The 22824-nt window shown below is 43.6% G+C and overlaps 2 protein-coding genes across 3 annotated transcripts in view; one reads left to right on the forward strand and one right to left on the reverse strand.

Moving 5' to 3' along the window:
• LOC126247573 (zinc finger protein 583-like) overlaps window positions 1-231 on the reverse strand; it is a 122874-nt gene extending 122643 nt beyond the window's left edge. The window contains exon 1 of the mRNA XM_049948492.1: window positions 69-231. The gene's annotated coding sequence lies outside the window, so the exon portion shown is untranslated. The remainder of the gene's footprint in view (window positions 1-68) is intronic.
• Window positions 232-271: 40 nt separating this feature from the next.
• The window catches only part of LOC126247589 (rabenosyn-5-like), a 152032-nt gene continuing 129479 nt past the window's right edge, over window positions 272-22824 (forward strand). Inside the window, exon 1 of one of the 2 annotated variants that reach the window (XM_049948494.1) lies at window positions 272-401. The gene's annotated coding sequence lies outside the window, so the exon portion shown is untranslated. The remainder of the gene's footprint in view (window positions 402-22824) is intronic. The other variant, XM_049948493.1, reaches the window with a different exon arrangement.

Genomic DNA, 22824 nt, shown 5'->3' on the forward strand with positions numbered 1-22824 from the left:
TACAGAAAATAAATAGGCCTACTTGGATTCTGAAATGTTGAGCAGGTTAGTTAGTAAACAATACTCACATGGTTGTCCGAGCTGCAAAACTAACTTTACTCTGATTACGCCCACTTAATCAAGTTCTATGAATACCTTGACTAAAATACATATTTTCAAAGTCAAGGCGCACTTCGAAACTGTTTACATGCATTCATACACACAAAACAAGCGAAACAACAAGTCTGTTCAAAGACGCTACTAATCGGTACGTACATCAGAGTTGTTAATGGGGGCGTGAAGGCACAGATGTTGTATGAAAGAATTGACGTTGAAGTGTTTTGATTATCAGATGGAGATCATATAGGAATTTATTTAGTTAATGTTTGCACAAACATTTTTCTACGTATAAGCAGTCCTTCGTAAGTATTTGTGCTGCTCACCAGTACTTATGAGAGTTATTCTGAATTTGTAAACTATACAGAGTGGACTGACATAAGCATGTTGCAGAACAATTTTCATTTAATAATGTCATTCGGTTGCCTTGCATTTGGCAATACGGCAGACATTTCTGAGGAATAAATCTAACAAGCATGGTGTGAAAACTTAGAGGAATATTTATAAAGATTTTTTCCGGCAACTACAATTCGATGAAGCATTTTGCAAACCCCCCCCCTCCCCCCCCCACCCCTAAACACCCCTTTAATACCATCACTACTTCCGAAACGAGACTACCGATACCTTAAGCAAGAAGCGGCATTTTGTCCGTGCTGCATTTTAATTTTTTGGTGCAGCTTATGATCTGGAGACCTAGTGTGCTTTTCTTGAACTTGTTTACAGTGTTCTGCTTATATTGAACGTTCATCTTTATCTGTATATGAAACTGTTTACCGCGTTTTTGGAAGCATATGAAATTATATACATACAAATCGTCATCGTTTGTTTCCTGAAATCCTAGACGGCAGTAGCGTAATTCGGCCCACTCTTTAAAATTGTATTTGTTTCTGAAAGTTGCACGTAGATTTATTTGATTACCCATCATTGTGGAGATGCTCAGCACAGAATTCTTACCATCTTTTACAAGGTTTTCTGAAGTCCACCTTATACATACTAATGGCAAATGAGGACGAATACCTGAATAAAAATGTCAATGGGAAAAATTACTGAAAACAGTAAATACCAGTATTCAAAGCACCAAGTCATATGCAAATTGCATAGGCCTACTGAGCATAAAAGCTCTGGATCTATAAAAAAATATGTGGCACTCACTGGAAGATTTGCTTATTGTTCGTAGATATGTGCACAGCTAATAAATACCAACTAGGCAGGAAGAAGCAAGATTCACACAATTAGTTTATTAGATTAGATTCAGTTTTCGTTCCATAAACCCAAAAAATGAGATGATTCTTGTGGGTGTGGAACATGTCAGAAAATGGCGTTTTGGTGAGTCTGTAATAGGCTGATTGGTTCTTGCAACTAAGTGGTATTAATTTAGCATACATGTCACCAAGTTACTGATACAGGATTTCTCCTCCCCCCCCCCCCCCCCCCCCACCACAAAATTAAAAAAAAAATTAAAAAATTGGGAAAGCATACAAAATATATACCAAGCTAATATGCTCATCATCTTACACTTACTACTGAGTACAAAGTACTAGTGAAATTGAAAATAACAATGGCAGAAGACTTCTTAAGGCACCCACATACGAAACAAAATCAGTGTCAAGTTGTTATGTTTACCCACATGCATATACACTGGAAACTAGTAATATACACACCTTTAATATGTGGGATATATACAGAATACGATTATGTCAATGCCACTGGTCAAATACAACACCACATAGACAGGATCTTTATAAGTCTGATACATAGTTTATATAGAGAGCATTTAGGATATAGTACTGTGTCACTGGTTACACTACACTATCAACTGGCATCATCACATTCTGTGTTGTCAGAGAATTAAATGAATTTTGGAATTAGTAAACAATGTGCTAATACAGTTGTGGCGTCGTCGGCATGGCAGAAATGTGAGCCTCAAGAAATGCCCAGTGGGTGACATCACTAATAATACAAAGAGATTACCTAACAAAACTGATGAACTAACTGGACTGCCATAGGAATAGTGGATTTTTTGTGGGGAAACACAACTTGAAAACTATACAACAAACCAAAAACAATAATGGAAGTAAGTAGGTAAACAATTCATATAATTCAAATAATAGTTTAATATGGATCATTATTTGCATTAAACATATTTTTGTGTAGTAAACAACACAATCTAAGCTGCACCCCGAACCACGTCAGTGTTTCCCCGTCTCCACAGGACAGCAAGAGTCAAGGAAAATCAAATGTGTGCACGTGGCATACACAGGTAAACAGCCGTAAACAGTGCACATGGATGACATTTACAACTGAGACATTCAACCAAAAATATGGCTGACATGACATAACTTTCGAAGTAACTCTTCAGACAATACACCAGTGGATCGTATTGTTCACTAGATGCAATTTTTTTATTTTATTTTATTTTTTTTCAGTTTTAGTTTGATGCTGGTGTTTCATAAATTTGCCAATAGTCTGCAAACTGTTGAATGTTAACATGCTTTTTAGTTATTTTTTAAATGTAATAGTTATGAAATTTGCTAAATTCTTTGAGACAAAGCTATGAATAAAAGATTTGATTGATATGACAACTTTTTTTATCTAATGCAGTTCTGTGCATTTTTCCTCAAAAAATCATCTTATGTTTCCTATTTCACATTACTGTTTAATACTATGACTTAATGAGGCTGTTTTTTTTTAATTTCCCTGCCCTATTGCCTTTGGCAACATCCTTTTATAATTCCTACAACTCTCTTCTGGAGTTGTAAGTTTGTTGTGCCATGCTTATGTTACTCCATACCTTAACAAAGTGTGTATGAAGAAATAATGTGAATGCTGCATTGTGTCTGTTTTGCATTCTTAACATGTAATAACTTTCACTTTGTTCTTTGTTCTGTATTCCTGCCTCAATTGACTGTATGTCCACACTCATAAGAAATTTTTGTGAGAGGCCTCTCGAACTCTACAGTTTCCAAAATCCATTACTGGGTTACATTTGTCACTGATGCTTAAGTTAGTTAAAGCTCATCAGTTGGGTCATATGAATAAAAAAGAATATTCTCTGCAGAAGATTCTCAGACGAAAAGAAAACTCTCTTAGAAAGTTCTCTGTTTCACATGAATGAAAAGTTCGAAGCATATTCTTTGATGAGGGAGCTCTTTCTCACTACCTTCCCTCCTTCTTGAGAAGGTTCTCACTCTGTGTTGTGTGCCACATCAGATACAAAGCACAAGCATTATCTTCCATTTAATTCAGCTCATTCCAACAGGTGAACTAATCAATGTGTGAACATGGAACTGGCATCAATGTGTTATGGAAGAGCTCCACTATGTTTAGATTTTAATTTTATGTATGGCAACAAATTATTAAGAATATTATGGACAGTTCACAAAAATGAATTTTCTGACAATGTTATTGATTTTTCAACATGTGGGGAAACTTCTTTGCTACGGAAGTTAGGTGAACAAATTATACAAATGAAATCTTAAGAATACATCATGTTTTCATCTACTCCAAACTGGAACTCTCTTTACCACAAGATGATTCTGGCTAAATATAACACACAATGGTCCATTCACTTGTGAATGGACTTACCCATGTGCTTTCATTACGAGAAACATATAACTAGGTTTGTAATTAAGCATTATTAATTTTTCTGATCCACCCACTTATTTCTAACATATCAAAAAATAGTATTATGCTGCCAGAAAACATATGTAATTTTGTTACATAGCTACTTACAGTAGTAAACTAAGAACTCTAATTATGCCGCAGAGTCAGACTGTGGTTCATTTGTGTGGTGATGCAGCGGGTTTCATTATGGGTATGTGCACCTTCCCTATACTGTCCCTATGTGCTTGTTTCATTCCATGTCACTTGGCAATGCCGTGTCTAAATATTTAATCAACGTCACTGTGTAAAGCGGCACACTACTGATACTGTATTTGATATTACAGGATTGTTTTTTGTACTCGACTGCATTAACTTAGATTTTTCTACATTTAAAGCCAGGTGCCATTCATCACACAACTAGAAATATTGCCTAAGTCATCTTGTATATTCCTACAGTCAATGATGACACCTTCCATACACCACACCATCACCACCAAACAGCCATAAATTGCTGCTCATCCTGTCCATCAGGCCATTTATTTATATAGAGAATAAAAGGTGTCATAACACTTCTGTGGGGCACTGCTGACACCATTCTCTCTGATGAATGCTTGTCATCGAGAACAGCATACTGGATTCTATTGCTTAAGAAGTCTTTGAGCCACTCATGTATCTGGAAACCTATTGCATATTCTTGTACCTTCGCTAACAGTCTGCAGGTAAAATGCTTTCCTGAAATCTTTGGAATATGGAAGCTGCCTGTTGCCCATCATCCATGGTTTACAGGATATTGTCAGACAAGGGCAAACTGCATTATGCGTGAGCAATGAGTTCTAAATCTGTGCTGAATTGTGGACAGAAGGTCTTCCATTTCAAGGATATTTGTTATATGTGAACTAAGAATATGTTCAAGAAGCCCAGGCAAACTAATGTTACGCATATTGGTCTGTAATTTTGCTGGTCTGTTCTTTTACTCTTGTTAAATAAAGGAGACATTTGTACCTCTTTCCAGTCAGTTGGGGCCTTTGGGCTGGGTAAGAGATTCACAATAAATGCTAGCCAAGTAAGGGACCAATGCCACTGAGTACTCTGTGTAAAACTGAATTGGGATTCCATCTGTACCTGTTGACTTATATGTTTTCAACTCTTTCAGTCGTTTCTCTATCCCATGGATATGTCCTCCTTGCAGAAGTCTCTGTGATGGTCTTACGGTGGTATGTTTGTATGATCCTCCTGCATAAATAATTTCTTTAATGTGCAATTTAAAACTCTGGTTTCCCTTCTGGTATCTTCTATTGCCATACCAGACTGGTCAACAAGTGACTGGATGGAAACCTTTACCCATGTAGCAACTTGACATAGGACCAGAATTTTCTTGGTTTCTTGGCAAGATCTTTTGCTAAGATATGACAGTGGTGGTCATTTGTGTGGTTTGCAAATCAGTCTTTTTACAAATGCACGAATTTGTACTAACTTTTGCCTGTCATCTGCATGTTCTAACTTGAGATACCTGTGTTGGTGCCAACTGTCCAGATAGCAAATGTTCTTTGACTTCATTCCAGATGCCACTATCATACAGGCTACCATCTGGAATGCTGCCACTGCTGATTCTTTGATGACCACAACAGAGATGATGCCCTTTGTATAGCTGAAAATGGACTATGAAAATATTGATAATTTTGTTTGCACATGTTTGCCCTTTATGGGCTGTACACTTTTCAAGCTATTTGCTATTGTCCATTTTGACTTTATGGCCATTATAAAGCAACCTACAAAACATATCAAGCAGAGAAAGAATAAAACATGTAATTTGTATAACAAATATACATAAAAATGCACGAAATGGAAAGAGTCATCAATTTGATATAGGAGAAATGTACTACCTGCTAAGTTTCCTTTCAAATCTGACCCTCACAAAGACCACATTAGATGAAGTCATGAAAACACTCACTTGAAGAATGAATGATGCAAGGTTGCATTTCTGCCTGTATATTGTGATGGCCATTTGTGAGTTCAGTGTTGACCAGGAGAGGAACAACAATGATGCACAAGCATTTAACACATTTTCCAAAGTACTCACGAAGATGTTTGTCAGCTCCCTTTCTGATATTAGGTTGTTCACTTTCAAGCATGTGTTTGAAAAAGCGGTGTCTAGGCCAGTCTGCCATCTTAGAAAGATTATTTGTCAAAAAGCAGTGACATTTGGGAAGTAGACTGGAGTACTATCTCCCCATATGGTAACTAACACTTCTTCTTATGTCTGTGCACAATAGAAGTAATTAATTATAACTACAAGATGTGGTACAAGGTTTGTTTGTTTATTCATCCATCCAAGGATCATCTTAAAATGATGTAGGACTTGTCATCATTTTACAGTTAAAATAAATAGATCAAAAATATACACACACAGAGTATGTAAGTATGTAGCCTAAAGTTATCAACAGACACACACAAAAAAGGCAGAAAACTTGCTAGCTTTCTTGAGCTCTAAAGGACACACACACACACACACACACACACACACACACACACACACACACACACACACACACACACACACACACCTGTGCCCCTACATGATGCCAGCAGGACACACAGTGCCATGAGTGCAGTTTGGCAGGTAGACTAGGGTGATGTGGGAGTTGTGTCAGGTGGGTTTAATGGAAATGAAGAGAGGTCAAGGTCAGGAAGAGGGGTTGGGGTAGGTAGCTAGCAACCTGGAAGGAGGCAGCCAGCTTGCTGCGTAGGAATGCAGGAGGGAGGGGTGGTGGGCGCATGACCTAGATATGTAATGCTGCACAGGTGGTGTTGTCAGTGGTGAGCAGCACAACTGAAAGTGATGTGGAGAGGTGAATTGGGAGGGGGTATAGGACAGAGGAAGGGGAAGCTGTTGGGTGGAGGGTGAGGGGGGCAATCAGTTAGTGCAGACTGAGACTAGGGTGGTTCTGGGAGCAAAGGGTGTGTTGTAATATGCCTCCCATCTGCACAGTTCAGGAAAGCGGGTGTTGAGGGAAGGATTGAGATGGCGTAGGCTGTAAAGCAGCCATTGAAATTGAGCATGTATTGCTCAGCTAAATATTGTATCACTGGGTATCTGTTTTGTTCTTTGCCATAGTTTACTTGTGGCCATTCATTCTTGTGGACAGCTGGTGTTGTCAAGACAACATAAAAAGCTGTGCAATGATTGCAGGGAAGTTGGTATGTGATGTGGCTGCTTTCACAGGTGGCCTGGCCACTGATGGGGTAGAACAAGACTGTGACAGGACTGGAGTAGAAGTTGCCAGGTGAGTGGATTTGGCAGCTCTTGCACCTTGGTCTACCACAGGAGTATAATCCCTGGGAGGGATTCTTTTGGTGTGGAATGGATTACAAGGCTGAAATGCAGGTAATGTTTGTGGCTAATAGGTTTAATATGGATGTGGCTGGTACCGTCGGAGAGGTGGAGCTTAGCATCAAGGAAGGTGGCATGTTGGGCTGAGGACGGTGATGTGGATGCGAGGCAAGATGTTCAGATTGTGAAGGAATGAGGATAGGGTATCTTACTCTGAACCAGACAAAGAATTTGGGGTTTTGGGAGGTTAGGAAGGTTTCCTCTAGATGACTCATAAAAAGTTTGGCTTAGGAAGGTGCCATGTGGGTGTCCATGGCTGTGCTATGGATTGTGTATATATGTTCTCCTCAAACCTTCACCGTGCCCTGTTCCCCAGCAGCTCCGACACCCATGCGCCACATATCAAGTTCATGCACCTGCCATCCCTCCCTCCTGCATTCCTAGCCAGCAAACTGGATGCCTCTCTCAAGCCACCATACACCTATGCCCAATCCTTCTTCCTGCCTCTGTCTTCCTCTACCCACCCCACCTGAAACAATCCCCACACAATCCTAGTCTACCTGTTGAACTCACTCCTGCCATTGTGCCACCCAGCTGGGGCACAGGGATGTGTGTGCATGCATGTATTTTGTGTGTGTGTGTGTGTGTGTGTGTGTGTGTGTTTGTTTGTATTGTATTGTATTGTATTGTAGCTTGAGAAAGGATACACTCCAAAAGCTACCAAGCATCCTGTCTTTTTTGTGTGCGCCTGTTGACACCACAACGCTTCTGATTTTCCTTGAGGGGTTTCGTTTATTCCTGAAGTATTTACATTCTTCCTTAAGGTTCTTACAATGTATATGTAAGTATGCTTGTGTGAGAAAAATTCAGGTGGTTAGTCATGGCTTTGGTTATGGGACCACCTTGTCATTCGCCTAAAAAGATTCAGGGAAACCACAGGGAACCAAAATCAGATGGCCAGACAGAGCAAACTCCATCCTCTTGTATATGAGGTCAGTATCATAACAACTGCACGCCTTATTTGGCTGGTCCCTATTGTACAATGTTCTTTAATATACACACAATTTACTCCAGATAACTTTTAATATAAACATAGCTTTGCTGTTAATCACTGCACACATAAACAACAGCCACTTTTGACTCCTGAATGATGAACATGCTGTACTGGTCCTTGCATTAACTCCAGTCTGTTTGGAAAACTGACCCTGGGCCTGTAAACATGCCACTGTGCTCGATATATGTCTTTGTATCCTCCCCTCAGTTAATCTGAAAAATTGAGTCAGCATCCCCCATTATGAGTGAGATGTTGAACTCAGGAGAATGACAAGACATTACTATCATGCACTTTATACAATGGAGAGCCAAAGAAACTCGTACACCTATCTAATAACGTGTAGGGCACCCGTAAGCACGCAGAAGTGCTGCAACACTACATGGCATGGACTCAACTAATGTCTGAAGTAGTGCTGGAGGGAATCGACACCATGAAACCTGCAGGGCTGTTCATAAATCCATAAACGTATGACGGGGTGGAGATCTCTTCTGAACAGCATGTGGTAAGGCGTCCCAGATATGCTCAACAATGTTCATGTCTGAGGAGTCTGGTGGCCAGTGGAAGTGTTTAAACTCAGAATTGTGTTCCTGTAGCCACTCTGTAGCAATGTGGGGTGTCACATTGTCCTGTTGGAATTTCTCAAGTCCATCGGAATGCACAATGGACATGAATGAATGCAGGTATCAGACAGAATTCTTACACACCTTACATATGTGTCACATGTCAGAGTCGGATCTAGACATACCAGGGGTCCTATATCACTCCAACTTTCCCACACCATTACAGAACCTCCACCAGGTTGAACCGTCCCCTGCTGACATGCAGGGTCCATGGATTTATGAAGTTGTCTCCATACCCGTACATGTCCATCTACTAAATACAATTTGAAAAGAGACTCGTCCCATCAGGCAAGATGTTTCCAATCATCAAGGCTCCAATGTCAGTGTTGACAGGCCCAGGCAAGGCGTAAATCTTTGTGTCATGGAGTCATCAAGGGTACATGAGTGGGCCTTTGGCTCCGAAAGCCCATATCAATGATGTTTCATTGAATTGTTTGCAAGCTGACATTTGTTGTTGGCTTAGCATTGAAATCTGCAGCAATTTGTGGAAGGGTTGAATGGTTCTCTTCAGTCATCATTGGTGCCATTCGTGCAGCGATGTTGGATATTTGATGTTTTACCGGATTCCTGATATTCATGGTACAGTCTCGCTACCTTGGAGATGCTGTTTCCCATCGGTCGTGTACCTACTATAATACCAATTTCAGACTCACTCAAATCTTGATAACCTGCCATTGTATCAGCAGTAATTGATCTAACAATTGCACCAGACACTTGTTGTCTTATATAGGTGGTGCTGACCACAGTGCTGTATTTTTCATGTTTACACTCTGTATTTGAATATGCATGCCTATGCCATTTTCTTTGGCACTTCAGTATATATCATGGCACATGATTTTCGTGTAAAATCATTGTAATGTGACAAGAAGAAGGGATCGGTTGGTAGGACATGTTTTGAGGCATCAAGGGATCACAAATTTAGCGTTGGAGGGCAGCGTGGAGGGTAAAAATCGTAGAGGGAGACCAAGAGATCAATACACTAAGCAGATTCAGAAGGATGTAGGTTGCAGTAGGTACTGGGAGATGAAGAAGCTTGCACAGGATAGAGTAGCATGGAGAGCTGCATCAAACCAGTCTCAGGACTGAAGACCACAACAACAACAACAACAATGTGCATTATGTACAAAGAATGTTTTAGCTGTCTTTTTAAAACAGATGTATTTTAGTATCATTTTCAACACATTGTGCAATTTCTTATACAGTTTTATTCAGTAATAGAAAATGTACAAAGAATGTTTTAGCTGTCTTTTTAAAACAGTTGTATTTTAGTATCATTTTCAACACATTGTGCAATTTCTTATACAGTTTTATTCAGTAATAGAAAATGTACAAAGAATGTTTTAGCTGTCTTTTTAAAACAGTTGTATTTTAGTATCATTTTCAACACATTGTGCAATTTCTTATACAGTTTTATTCAGTAATAGAAAATGCTGTTTTGAGATTTTTTTGTTTGTCCTTGGTAATTGTAGGTCCAAACTGGCTCTTATTCTATGATTATGGATAAAACTATTTGTGTAATACTTAGTAATGTTTTCACAGATAATACACTACAGACAAGTAGATGTACCCACTTGGTGCAGTAAGGACATCCAGTTTTTTAACCATTTCTTTACAGTGAGCCTGACTACTACTTACAGTTATTATTCTTACCGTCCTCTTCTCCAATTTAAAAAACTGTGTCTATGTTTTGTGCCTTTGACCCCCAGAATGGAATTCCATAGTTAAGAATTACGTGTACTTAGGAACAGTATGTCACTACAAGATTGAACTGTTACAAACTCGTGATGGAACCCTGGTAGCAAAACATACTGATGACATTCTTGTTGCCAGCAACTTTATGTTTGTGTGTTCACCCCATGTTGACTGAGACTCAATATTCATCCCTAAGAACATGGCATTTGTTACACAATCTGTAGATTTATCAGCTATGCTTCTTCCATCTTTATGCTGAAGTGCATTCTGTTTGCTTCCTTTATGTTCACTGTTAATGTATTACAGACTTCCCAATCATAAACATTCTTGAGGGTTCAATTTCCTTTCTCTTATGGAAGTTCAAAGTCATTGAGTTATATTAATAACAGAACTGAGCCAAATACGCTATTCTAAGGAACAAGATGAGTAAACTATCTCTACCTTTTGCAGGTAGGAGTAGAGCCACACATTTGTTATTCCTCTCATACCTAATACTTCTAGCTTGTTTGATAATCTTTCATGGTCAACAGTGTTAAAAGCCTTGGACAAGTCCAAGAGTATGATTGTAACACAGCCATTGTTGTCAAGAGCTCAGAGTAATTCTTTTGTGAACTCTGTCATGGTTGATACTGTACTTCTCCTGCTTCGGAAACCAAACTGTGTTTCCTTAAAAAGGTTAAACTTTATACATGTTACTCTTATTGATTCAGTTATTTTTGAGAATGCAGAAAGTAGTGAAACTGACCTGTAATTTTGAATACTCTCTCTGCATTACCTTTCTTTAGTAAGAGCGAAACTTGTGTTAGCTTTAGATACTCTGGAAAAATACCTGAACTGTAGGACTGTATTTGTGTGGTGACCAGGAGCCCCTAAGCTGTTGCAGCACATATGTCATTTCTTGTAAAGTTCTCAGATGTCCAGCTGGATCAGATCATAATTACACTGTGATATTTTGGCAAACAGAGTCAGTTGCCATCTTCAAGTGGTCCCCAGTGATTGCTGCTCCTCTCCAGTTGAGCAACATGAGCAGTGCAGCAGTCATCAGGGAGTGCCTGAAGATGGCAATGAGTCTGTTTGCCGAAATATTCTGGAGTTATCATGACATGACCCGGCTAGACAAATTAGAAATAGACTGGGAGATCACCTCTTTTCTTTCTTGTGCTGCAGCCTGTGATGTTGACTCAGCCATTTCCCTAGGTTCAGCTTACTTTCGTTGACTCTTCATTCATTTCCCTTACATCACTTTTTGGCTCAAGTAATTTTGGTCTCTTTCTGTGTTTGACCTCCATTTCAGATTTGTGAGCTGTCTGGGGAAGAATGCCTTACATAGTGGCTACTGCATACTGTTGGTGACCCCCTGTTCCCGATAACTGTGTAAACTCATGTATGTACTTATAAGCCACTGGGGTAGTCAATCCAACTTTGTGGGGTTGTTATGCAGAGTCCACACAGGATATGTTGGCCGATAAACACTGACCAGTTTTCGTCCAAAGTGCTGCATGAGTTCATTCATGTGTTCGGAAGGGGAGTCCGACAAGTGTTTGCCACCTTTCGGCCAGTTGGTGATGACAGAATTGAGGTGCCCATCCAGTAGTTTTTCTCAAAAGTTTTTCAGAAACTATACAGTAAAAATTTTCATTTTTGCGTTACTTATTGCTATACATTTTAGGTTCATGGTGATGGGCCCACCATTTCTATAATGGTTATAGTTATTGTGATATTTATGTGGAAGTAAGACACTGCACGAAATTCGGAAAAGTTTGCAATGGAAAATAGAGGTCACTATGATTTTGCATTTGGTGCTTATTACATAATATGTTGCATTGTATGAAACTTAGCTAACATACTGAATTTTACTTTAGACTTGGATAAACATGTCTGTCACCAATCTTGAGAAAATTGATCTGATGCAGCACACACTTTTTCGATCAGTTGTAAGACAGAGTGAAATATCCACAATGTTCCTAATATTTCATAAACAGTTTCAGATATCAAAGTGAGATTTTGGCAAATGATAGCATGCAAAGAGGACAGTATTTTGCCACATCATTATTATGCAAAACTTCATTATCTGCCTTGTTATTCCACTAACTACAGACTTTTTCGTTGAAAGAAATACCCATCGATAGCTGGTGAAACAAGAAACTCTGTAGGTTGTAGAACAACATAAGTGATGACGTTGCACATTTTTTTGTACTGAGGATGTGCTTTTTCAAAAGCTACTGACCTTACTTTTCCTCACTTACTCACTTAATAAATCACAGTTTCAGAATTTTCTCACAATTGTGTCTGCACAACATGTTACTGAGATGAGACTGTATACACTCCACCCTGTTTTGGAAAAGCAGCAAATTTTAACACAGCAACCAGATAAATGTTTATGTTTTATTCAAAATTAACCACTCATGACATTTCTTTGGAAGTTACAAATGGTTAACAACATTACTGCTTTCCCTACCCTGGCTACCCCATGGCAAGAGGGACAAGCCAGACAACTGAGAATGAAACAATTTACTCAGTACTTGGTGTATACTAGAACAGATGGAGATACTTTTATGGTGATGGAATCATTAGTTTTTGTGGAAGATAAATTTGGAGAAGCTGAGTCATTAGGAAAAATGCGCAATAGATCACTGTTGATTAAGTCCTCCTCTGCTGCATAATCTCAAGCTCTTCAAATATATTAATGATTAGATGACATACCATTAACTATGGCCCCACATAAAACTTTGAATCTGGTGCAAGGAGTTACCTTTCTCAGAGACCTTACACTTCAGACAGATGACAAGCTACAAACTAATCTTGAATGCTGAGGTGTATATTTCATCCAACATGTACAAAAAACTCCCAAGGATAAACAAACATATACAGGTGCTTAGTTAAAGTTATGATGTACATGTATGATGTGAAACCTTATGTTCTGCTGCCCATGAATTGTTTCCAATGTTGATGCTTTGGTCATATGTCGTCCCTCTGCGTGGCAGATCCAAAATGTGGAAACTGTAGGCAATCACTCCATGAAGCTCGTCCTTGAGAAAACCATCTTTATGTGTCATTTGTGCTAATAACCATCGTGCACATTCACCGGATTGTCCAGTATTTAAAAAGATCTTTTGACCACATGTCATGTATTGAGGAAGAAAAAATTTCGAATGCCTGCATCCTGTCAACATGATGACTAATTATGAAAAAGTCACTGCTTTCAGCACCTCAATTGTTTCCAAACCAATCCTATCAACGCCCTTCACTCTTGTGGTTCCTGCAACACCACCTTCGGAAACCACCTCCCACACCTAGATGGAGAAGCAACTTCCTCCTCTCCATCTGTTAGTTAAAGGGCTCACTCTTGGGACACCTCTCCCTGGAAACCCACATGTCAGAGGGCTGACACCACCCAATGACTGAAAGAGCCAAGGCCTCTAGGTCCAAGGGTGGCCCGCTCTTCATCCATCCCCATGCCTGAAGCACATAGGTCCTCACAAGAATCTCAGTCAGCAAAATCTGCAAAACAGGAGAAGGAGAAGGATGACGATGAGGAGGAGAATAATAAGAATAATTGGAAGGAGGCTTTTCTGGAGATGTTGGAGGCACCATATCACACCGCATAATTGTAATCCGAGACAATGTTCATTGATGTTATCCTGCAGGCAAAAATGACAGACAGTGGTTCGGGGACATGGCCAGTCATTGGGTCCCCTTCACACCTAACTAGGACACCCTCAACGTGATGTCCAATGGAACAGTAATGGATACTACTGTCACATGCTGTAACTGAATAAGTAATCTCCACTTATTCTGCAGTTCGCAATCTGTTGGTATTGCACTGGCCCCAGTAGTAATTCTTAGGTTTGTTTGCACATATGTCATCAGTGGGTGCATTCCTCTCGCTACCATATTGTAAACAATAGTGATGTGAGTGCAAAATATCCCAGTGATCACCATTTGTAATATTTAGGTACCTTCAGGTGGGGTACTTACTTCCTTTGAGATGACCACCTTAATACCCTACTTGGATATTTCGGTGTGTAGGGAAGTAACACTTCATCTAGTAGGGGCCTTTTGATTGACCAGCTCCTTTCCAAACTTGATCTGTGCCTCTTCAATGATGGTACTCCATCATGTTTCAGAGGTGTTCATGGCAGCTTTTTGGTTATTGACCTAATGATCTCTTAGCCTAATCTCTTGGCTTCACTACATTGGACACTCCACGGTGATCTGTGTGGTAGTGACACATCTACATCTTCATACATACTCTGTAGGCCACCATATGATGTGTGACAGAGGATGCCCTGAACTTTCCCTCCCCTTGCGGGTCCGGGGTAAGAATAGGCCCGAGGTATTCCTGCCTGTCGTAAGAGGCGACTAAAAGGAGTTTCAACCGTTTCGGCCTTCCATGTGATGGTCCCCCTTGGGGTTTGACCTCCATTTTTCAAAATTCTACAGAAGTACGAGCCTTTTGGGGAAGGACGCCTTACGTGGTGTATCACTGGTCCTCCATGCACTAAGCCCTTGGCACTTAGCATTGTAATGGCGTTGTAACCATACCCACTATTCCTCAAATTGGGCCTAAACGCCTGATGGGTTGTACAAGTTACGCCCATAGTGCATCCCCATCTGCACCTACGATCATGACGGACTTTCCATGGCACCCGAAATCCGGCACAGTAGCCAGCCCGTTGTGGTGGGTTTGTCATGTACCCTCTAGGTTGTAGCCCCCTGATAATACAGGGATCATACTGCCGATACCTGAGCTGCACCCTCCCCACGTTGGCCAAGGGCTAGATGCCCGTCTCCTTGGGGCATCAGGACTCCCGGCAATGGTCATCCTGCCAGGTGGCCCTTGCTGAGGCTGGGTGGCGCCAGTGGGGAGAGCCCCTGGTCGGAGTGGGTGGTATCGGGGCGGACGTTTCGCAGATGAAACATCAACATGTATCAGGTCGCTCTGTGGCCGAGTCCTTTAAAAAGAAAGGTACTGTCTCTGGTTCTGGTTCTCCTGCCCTTTCCCCCTTGGCCACTCCCTGGGAGGAAGGACAGGCCCGCCGGCTTGGGGCGAAGTACTTCCCCCACTATTTGGTCTGTTCTCAGACCGATGGGGGACGTTCGCCACCTCCAAGCCCATGTTCTTTGTTCAGCACATCGAGGACATCTTTGGGGAAATCGAGGCTCTCAGTAAAATGCGTTCGGGGTCCGTTCTTATAAAGACCACCTCCGCCACACAGTCGGCGGCGCTCCAGGAATGCAACCGACTAGAGGACATCCCAGTGTCCATTGTCCCACATCTGGCACTGAATAGGACGCAGGGGGTTATTTTTCATCAGGACCTCCTGCTGCAATCTGATGAGGAGCTCAGGGCCAACCTGGAGCGCCGAGGCATGCATTTCGTCCAGCGAGTCCAGCACGGCCCCAAAGACCGTCGCATCGACACCGGGGCCTTTATCCTTGCCTTCGAGGGGGACGTTCTCCCAGAGAAGGTAAAGGTGATGTGCTACCGGTGCGATGTGCGACCTTACGTCCCGCCTCCTATGCGCTGCTTTCGGTGTTTGCGCTTTGGGCACATGTCGTCACGGTGTGAGGCTGAGCCCCTTTGTGGCGATTGTGGACGTCCTCTTCGTGAGGAACATACATGCATCCCACCACCTCGGTGCATTAATTGTCCTGGCATCCACTCGCCTAGATCTTTAGACTGCCCTGCGTATCAGAAGGAGAAGAAGATTCAAGAACTCAAAACTTTGGATCGTCTCTCTTATTCTGAGGCCAGGAAGAAGTATGACCACCTCCATCCCGTGACGTTGACAACTTTGTTTGCCTCAGTCGTGTCCACTCCTTCCACAGTATCCTCACCCCTATCCTGTCCCCCCTCCACCTCCTCCCCCCATCCGGGGTCTATGCCTCTGCCTCCCAAATCCCTCCCTTCCAAATCCTCCTCCCCCGCGGCCCCCGCCTCCTCTGCCCCAGGGGCCACCCTTCCCCTCCCCCCCCCCCCCCCCCCCCCCCGCCGCCTGAGAAGCGATCCTATTCTCAGGCGTCCATTGGGGAAACGTTCCGGACCCCGGCTTCCGAGGTCCGGCGTTCCAAAACGGACCCCGCGCGTGAGGACCTTCTTCGGGTCCAGCCCACCATCCCTGTGCCTCCTCGGACTTCCAAGAAGGCCTCCAAGAAGAAGTCTCTGTACCCCTCTCCACCCCAGCGCGTTTCGTCTGACGCTCCATCCGTGAGTTGTTGCTCCCGGCCATCCTCAGTTTCGCCGGGACGCTCTGCTGCCAGGCGCTCAGCTGGCCTCTCATCGGCAAATGATGCTGCCCCTCCTACGCAACCCGGGACAGCGGCCGTAGCTGGCGACGACTCGATGGAACAGGATCCGCCTCCCGCCGGTTGTAGCGTTGTTCCCTCGAAACCTGGCCCTCCGCGGCCGTCGAGGTGACCAGCTCTTCCCCCGTCTCGTTCCCCCCTTTTTTCTGACTAGCGATGGCCTTGTTGCATTGCAACATAAGAAGTATTCGATCTAATCGGGAGGAATTGAAACAGCTCCTCCGCCTGCACTGTCTGCTCGTCCTTGGTCTCCAGGAAACCAAGTTGCGCCCAACTGACCGTATTGCCTTTACCAACTATACCTCGGAGCGGTATGACCTTACCCCTGTGGACGGTATTCCAGCTCATGGTGGGGTCATGTTGCTCATTCAGGACGATGTCTATTACCATCCCATCCCATTGACCACCCCACTCCAAGCAATAGCTGTCCGTATTACTCTTTCTGCCTTTACTTTTTCAGTTTGTACCGTCTACACTCCATCGTCATCCGCAGTTAGTCGGGCTGACATGATGCACCTGATTGTTCAGCTTCCTCCGCCGTTTTTATTGTTTGGCGACTTCAATGCCCATCATCCCCTTTGGGGCTCTCCTGCATCCTGTCGAAGAGGCTCCCTCTTGGCGGATGTCTTCAACCATCTCAATCTTGTCTGCCTCAATATTGGCGCCACAACTTTGCTCTTGGACTCTACTCATACCTACTCCCACTTGGACCTTTCGATCTGTTCTACCACTCTTGCCCGTCGGTTCGAGTGGTATGTCCTTTCTGACACCTATTCGAGCGACCACTTCCCCTGTGTCGTTCATCTCCTGCACCACACCCCATCCCCACGTCCTTCGAGCTGGAACATACCGAAAGCTGACTGGGGACTTTACTCCTCCCTGGCGACCTTTCCGGACCACGATTTTCACAGTTGTGACAATCAGGTCGAATACCTCACAGCTGTTATCATCAATGCTGCCGAACGTTCCATTCCTCATACTACCTCTTCTTCGCGTCGCGTTTCCGTCCCATGGTGGAATGAGGCTTGTAGAGACGCTATCCGTGCTCGACAACGTGCTTTACGCACTTTCGCCGCCATCCTACGTTGGCGAATTGTATCGGATACAAACGACTCCGAGCGCAATGCCGTACAGTCATCAAAGACAGCAAAAAAACTTGTTGGGCCTCTTTCACCAGCTCCTTTAACAGTTTTACTCCCTCTTCCGTCGTTTGGGGTGGCCTGCGCCGGCTGTCGGGCATTAAGGCCCACTCCTCGGTACCTGGCCTGACCTCAGGTAATGAGGTCCTTGTTGATCCTGTGGCTGTCTCCAACGCATTAGGCCGCTTTTTCGCGGAGGTTTCATGCTCCGCCCATTACCACCCTGCCTTCCTTCCCAGAAAAGAGGCAGAAGAGGCTCGGCGACCTTCCTTCCACTCGCTGAATCTGGAAACTTATAATGCCCCCTTTACTATGCGGGAACTCGAACGTGTGCTTGCACTGTCCCAGTCCTCTGCTCCGGGGCCAGATGCCATTCACGTTCAGATGCTGGCACACCTTTCTCCGGCGGGCAAAAGCTTCCTTCTTCGTACCTACAATCGCGTCTGGACCGAAGGTCAGGTCCCCATGCGTTGGCGTGACGCCGTCGTTGTTCCTATACCCAAAACTGGGAAGGATAGACACCTTCCTTCTAGTTACTGCCCCATTTCTCTTACAAGCTTGTCTGTAAGGTGATGGAGCGCATGGTTAACGCTCGGTTAGTCTGGATTCTTGAATCTCGACGGCTACTTACCAATGTTCAATGTGGCTTTCATCGCCGCCGCTCCGCTGTTGACCACCTTGTGACCTTGTCGACATTCATCATGAACAACTTTTTGCGAAAGCGCCAAACGGTAGCCGTGTTCTTCGATTTGGAGAAGGCTTATGATACCTGTTGGAGAGGAGGTATCCTCCGCACTATGCACAGGTGGGGTCTACGCGGTCGCCTGCCCCTTTTTATTGATTCCTTTTTAACAGATCGAAAGTTTAGGGTACGTGTGGGTTCCGTATTGTCCGACGTCTTCCTCCAGGAGAACGGAGTGCCTCAGGGCTCCGTCTTGAGCGTAGCCCTTTTTGCCATCGCGATCAATCCAATTATGGATTGCATTCCACCTAATGTCTCAGGCTCTCTCTTTGTCGATGACTTCGCGATCTACTGCAGTGCCCAGAGAACATGCCTCCTGGAGTGCTGCCTTCAGCGTTGTCTAGACAGCCTATACTCATGAAGCGTGGCAAATGGCTTCCGGTTCTCTGAAGAGAAGACGGTTTGTATCAACTTTTGGCGATATAAAGCGTTCCTTCCGCCATCCTTACATCTCGGTCCCGTTGTTCTCCCATTCGTGGAAACAACGAAGTTTCTAGGGCTCACATTGGACAGGAAACTTTGTTGGTCTCCGCACGTCTCTTATTTGGCGGCCCGTTGTACACGTTCCCTTAATGTCCTCAGAGTTCTTAGTGGTTCATCTTGGGGAGTGGATCGCACTGTGCTGCTTCGCTTGTATCGGTCCATAGTCCGATCGAAGCTGGATTATGGGAGCTTCGTCTACTCGTCTGCTCGGCCATCCCTCTTACGCCGTCTCAACTCCATCCACCATCGGGGGTTACGTCTTGCGACCGGAGCCTTCTACACTAGTCCCGTCGAGAGTCTTTATGCTGAAGCTGCCGAATTACCAATGACCTACCGGTGCGACGTACTGCTGTGTCGGTATGCCTGCCGGCTGTTGTCAATGCCTGAACACCCCTCTTATCAGTCCTTCTTCGCCGACTCTCTCGACTGTCAGTACGGGTTGTATGTGTCTGCCCTGCTGCCCCCTGTAGTCCGCTTCCGTCGCCTGCTTCGACAATTGGATTTTGCCCTCCCTACCACCTTCAGAGAGGGTGAGAGCCCGACACCACCTTGGCTCCAGGCTCCAGTTCGTATTTATCTCGACCTCAGCTCGCTCCCGAAGGAGGGTACTCCGGCTGCAGTGTATTGCTCACGGTTTGTCGAACTTCGTGCGCGACTTGCCAGTCACACCTTTATTTACACTGATGGCTCCAAAACTGACGATGGTGTCGGCTATGCCTTTGTCGTCGGGGCCGTCACCTTTAAATACCGGCTCCTCGACCAATGTTCCAGCTTTACGGCCGAGCTTTTTGCTCTCCATCAGACCGTTCAGTATGCCTGCCGCCACCACCATTCATCGTATGTACTCTGCTCTGATTCACTCAGTGCTCTTCAGAGCCTTGGACCTCCCTATCCGGTCCATCCCTTGGTGCAACGGATCCAGCAGTCCCTCCATTCTTTCGCTGATGATGGCTCTCCTGTCAGCTTTCTGTGGGTTCCCAGACATGTAGGAGTACCTGGGAATGAGGCTGCTGATGCTGCAACCAAGGCTGCAGTCCTCCTGCCTCGGCCAGCCTCCCATTGTGTCCCGTCATATGACGTTAGTGGGGTTGTTTGTAAGAGGCTTGTGTCGTCGTGGTGGGATACTTGGTCATCCCTTCAGGGAAACAAGCTCCGGGCAGTAAAACCGTTTCCAACTGCTTGGACAACCTCCTCCCGACCATCTCGGCGAGAAGAGGTCCTTCGTACCAGGTGTGCGGATTGGGCATTGCCGGTTTAGCCACCGCTACCTGCTCTCTGGTGACCCAGCCCCACAGTGCCCTTGTGGTCAAGCATTAACAGTGCGCCATGTTTTATTGTCGTGTCCCCGCTTTAGTCAATCTCATGTTGTCCTGTCCCAGCTATCTACTTTACCGGATATTTTAGCTGATGACGCTCGAGCAGCTGCTCGTGTTCTTCGTTTTATAACTTTGACTGGCTTGTCCAAAGACATCTAACTCTTTTACTTATTTTATCTGCATCTTTGTAAGGACTTTCTGGTGTCCCCCCCCCCCCCCCCTCCCCTTGAGTTTTACTAGATTCTATGTGCTCTAACAATTGTGACTGGGCGCTAATGACCTCAGTAGTTGAGCGCCCTGAAACCAAAAAAAAAAATTTACTTTCCTGTTCCACTCATAAATAGAGTGGAGAAAAACAAGTGTCTGTATTCCTCTGTAGGAGCCTTATTTCTCATATGTTCATAGTACTTACTTGAAATGTATGTTGGCAGCAGTAAAATCGTTCAGCAGTCAGATTCAAATGTTGGTTCTCTAAATTCTCTCAGTAGCTTTCCCCAAAAAGAACGTCACCTGCCCTCCAGGGATTCCCATTTCAGTTCCCGAAGCACCTCCATGATATTTGCTTATTGTTTGAACCTACTAGTAACAAATCTAGCAGCCCGCCTCTGAATTGCTTTAATGTGTTCTTCTAATCTGATGTGTTGCGGATCCCAAACACTAAGGCAATACTCAAGAATGGGTTACATGCCGTCTCCTTATAGATGAATTACACTTTCTCAAAATTGTCCCTACTACCAACCTAATGTGCTCATTCCATTTGATATTGCTTTGCACTGTTACGCCTGGATATTTAATCAGCGTGATTGTGTCAAGTTGCACCCTACTTATACTGTATTCAAATGTTACAGGATCATTTCTCCTACTCATCCACATTAACTTACATTTTTCTACATTTAGAATAAGCTGCCATTCATCACACAGCTAGAAATATTGCCTAGAAGTCCTCTTGTCACTCAATGATGACACCTTCCCGCACACCACAGCATTACCATCAAACAACCATAAATTGCTGCTCACCCTGTCCATCAAGTCATTTATTTGTATAGAGAATAAAAATGGTCCTATCAGACTTCCATGGGACACTTCTGATGATACTCTTGTCTCTGATGAATACTCACCGTTGAGGACAATGTCCTGGGTTCTGTTACTTAAAAAGTCTTCAAGACACGCACATATCTGAGAATCTAACCCATATGCTTGGACCATCATGAACAGTCTGCAGTTGGGCATTGTGTCAAGCATCTATGAATGTGGAGTCTGCCTGTTGCCCTCCATACATAGTTTGTAGGATATCATGTGAGAAAAAGGCAAGCTGAGTTTTCCATGAGTGATGCTTTCCTGGTGATCCTCTCAATTCCTTGTCACCGCATGATGGACCAGTTACCACAATGGGCTCTTCGAAGAGCCAACTGGCATTTGTATACCTCTGCTGTCACATTCACCCCTTTTTTTTTATCAGAGTGCATCAACTAGGTTGTGGTAGACATCTTTGACGCAGTCATCTGTGTCACTGGAGCTACAACTCATCTTTCTACAGGGACACTTCACTGCCGGCCAATCCCGTGGTGGACAAAAGACATTGCAACAGCTATTCAGAATTGTTGTACATCCCTATGTCATCTCGAGCAGTATCCTTCACATGTCATCCCCCTCACTTTTAAATAACTCCATGCTAAGCCTCACTATCTTATTAAGTGCAGTAGGGAGGAATATTGGGAGCACTATTTTTCCTCCTCAGGAATTTATGCCTCTTCCTCCCAGGTGTGGGACAAGTTTCATGGTTTTCTCGGCCACCAAAGATCAACAGCTATTCCGTATCTCGTCCTTCATGGTTGTCTATGTACTTATGCATTGGTTCTTACTGAACACCTGATGATCCATTTTGTGACAGCATTGATGTCATCTTCTTACTTGGCTACCTTTCTGATGCAGAAACAAGTTGAAGACATCCTCCTATGGTTCAGCTGCCACCAAGACAAATTATATAATGAAAATTTCAGTGACAGAGAACAGCTTCATGCTGTTGCTTCAACTCATAGTATGGCGCCAGGCTCAGATTCAATTCATAAATAGATGATCCAACATCTGAATGTTACTCAAAGGTTATGTCTATGCAGAGTCTTCAACAATATTTAACATGAAGTTCTCATCCCTTCACAATGGCAAAATAGTATCGTTGTCGCAGTCCTTAAGACAGGCAAATTACTATGTCTTTTGACAGCTACTGACTGATTAGTGTCACCTACAAGCTCCACAAACTGCTTGAAATGATGGTTACCTACAGATTGTGCTGAGTTCTTGAATCTTGGGCTCTTTTGTACCCGTACCAGTATGGCTTATGGGAGGGATGATTTACAACAAAATGTAGATGAGTAGCAAAAAGATCCTGTAATGTTCAAATACAGCATTAATGGTGAGCTGCTTGACACAGCTGCATCA

The sequence above is a fragment of the Schistocerca nitens genome, chromosome 1, assembly GCF_023898315.1.
Source record: "Schistocerca nitens isolate TAMUIC-IGC-003100 chromosome 1, iqSchNite1.1, whole genome shotgun sequence".
Taxonomy (NCBI): domain Eukaryota; kingdom Metazoa; phylum Arthropoda; class Insecta; order Orthoptera; family Acrididae; genus Schistocerca; species Schistocerca nitens.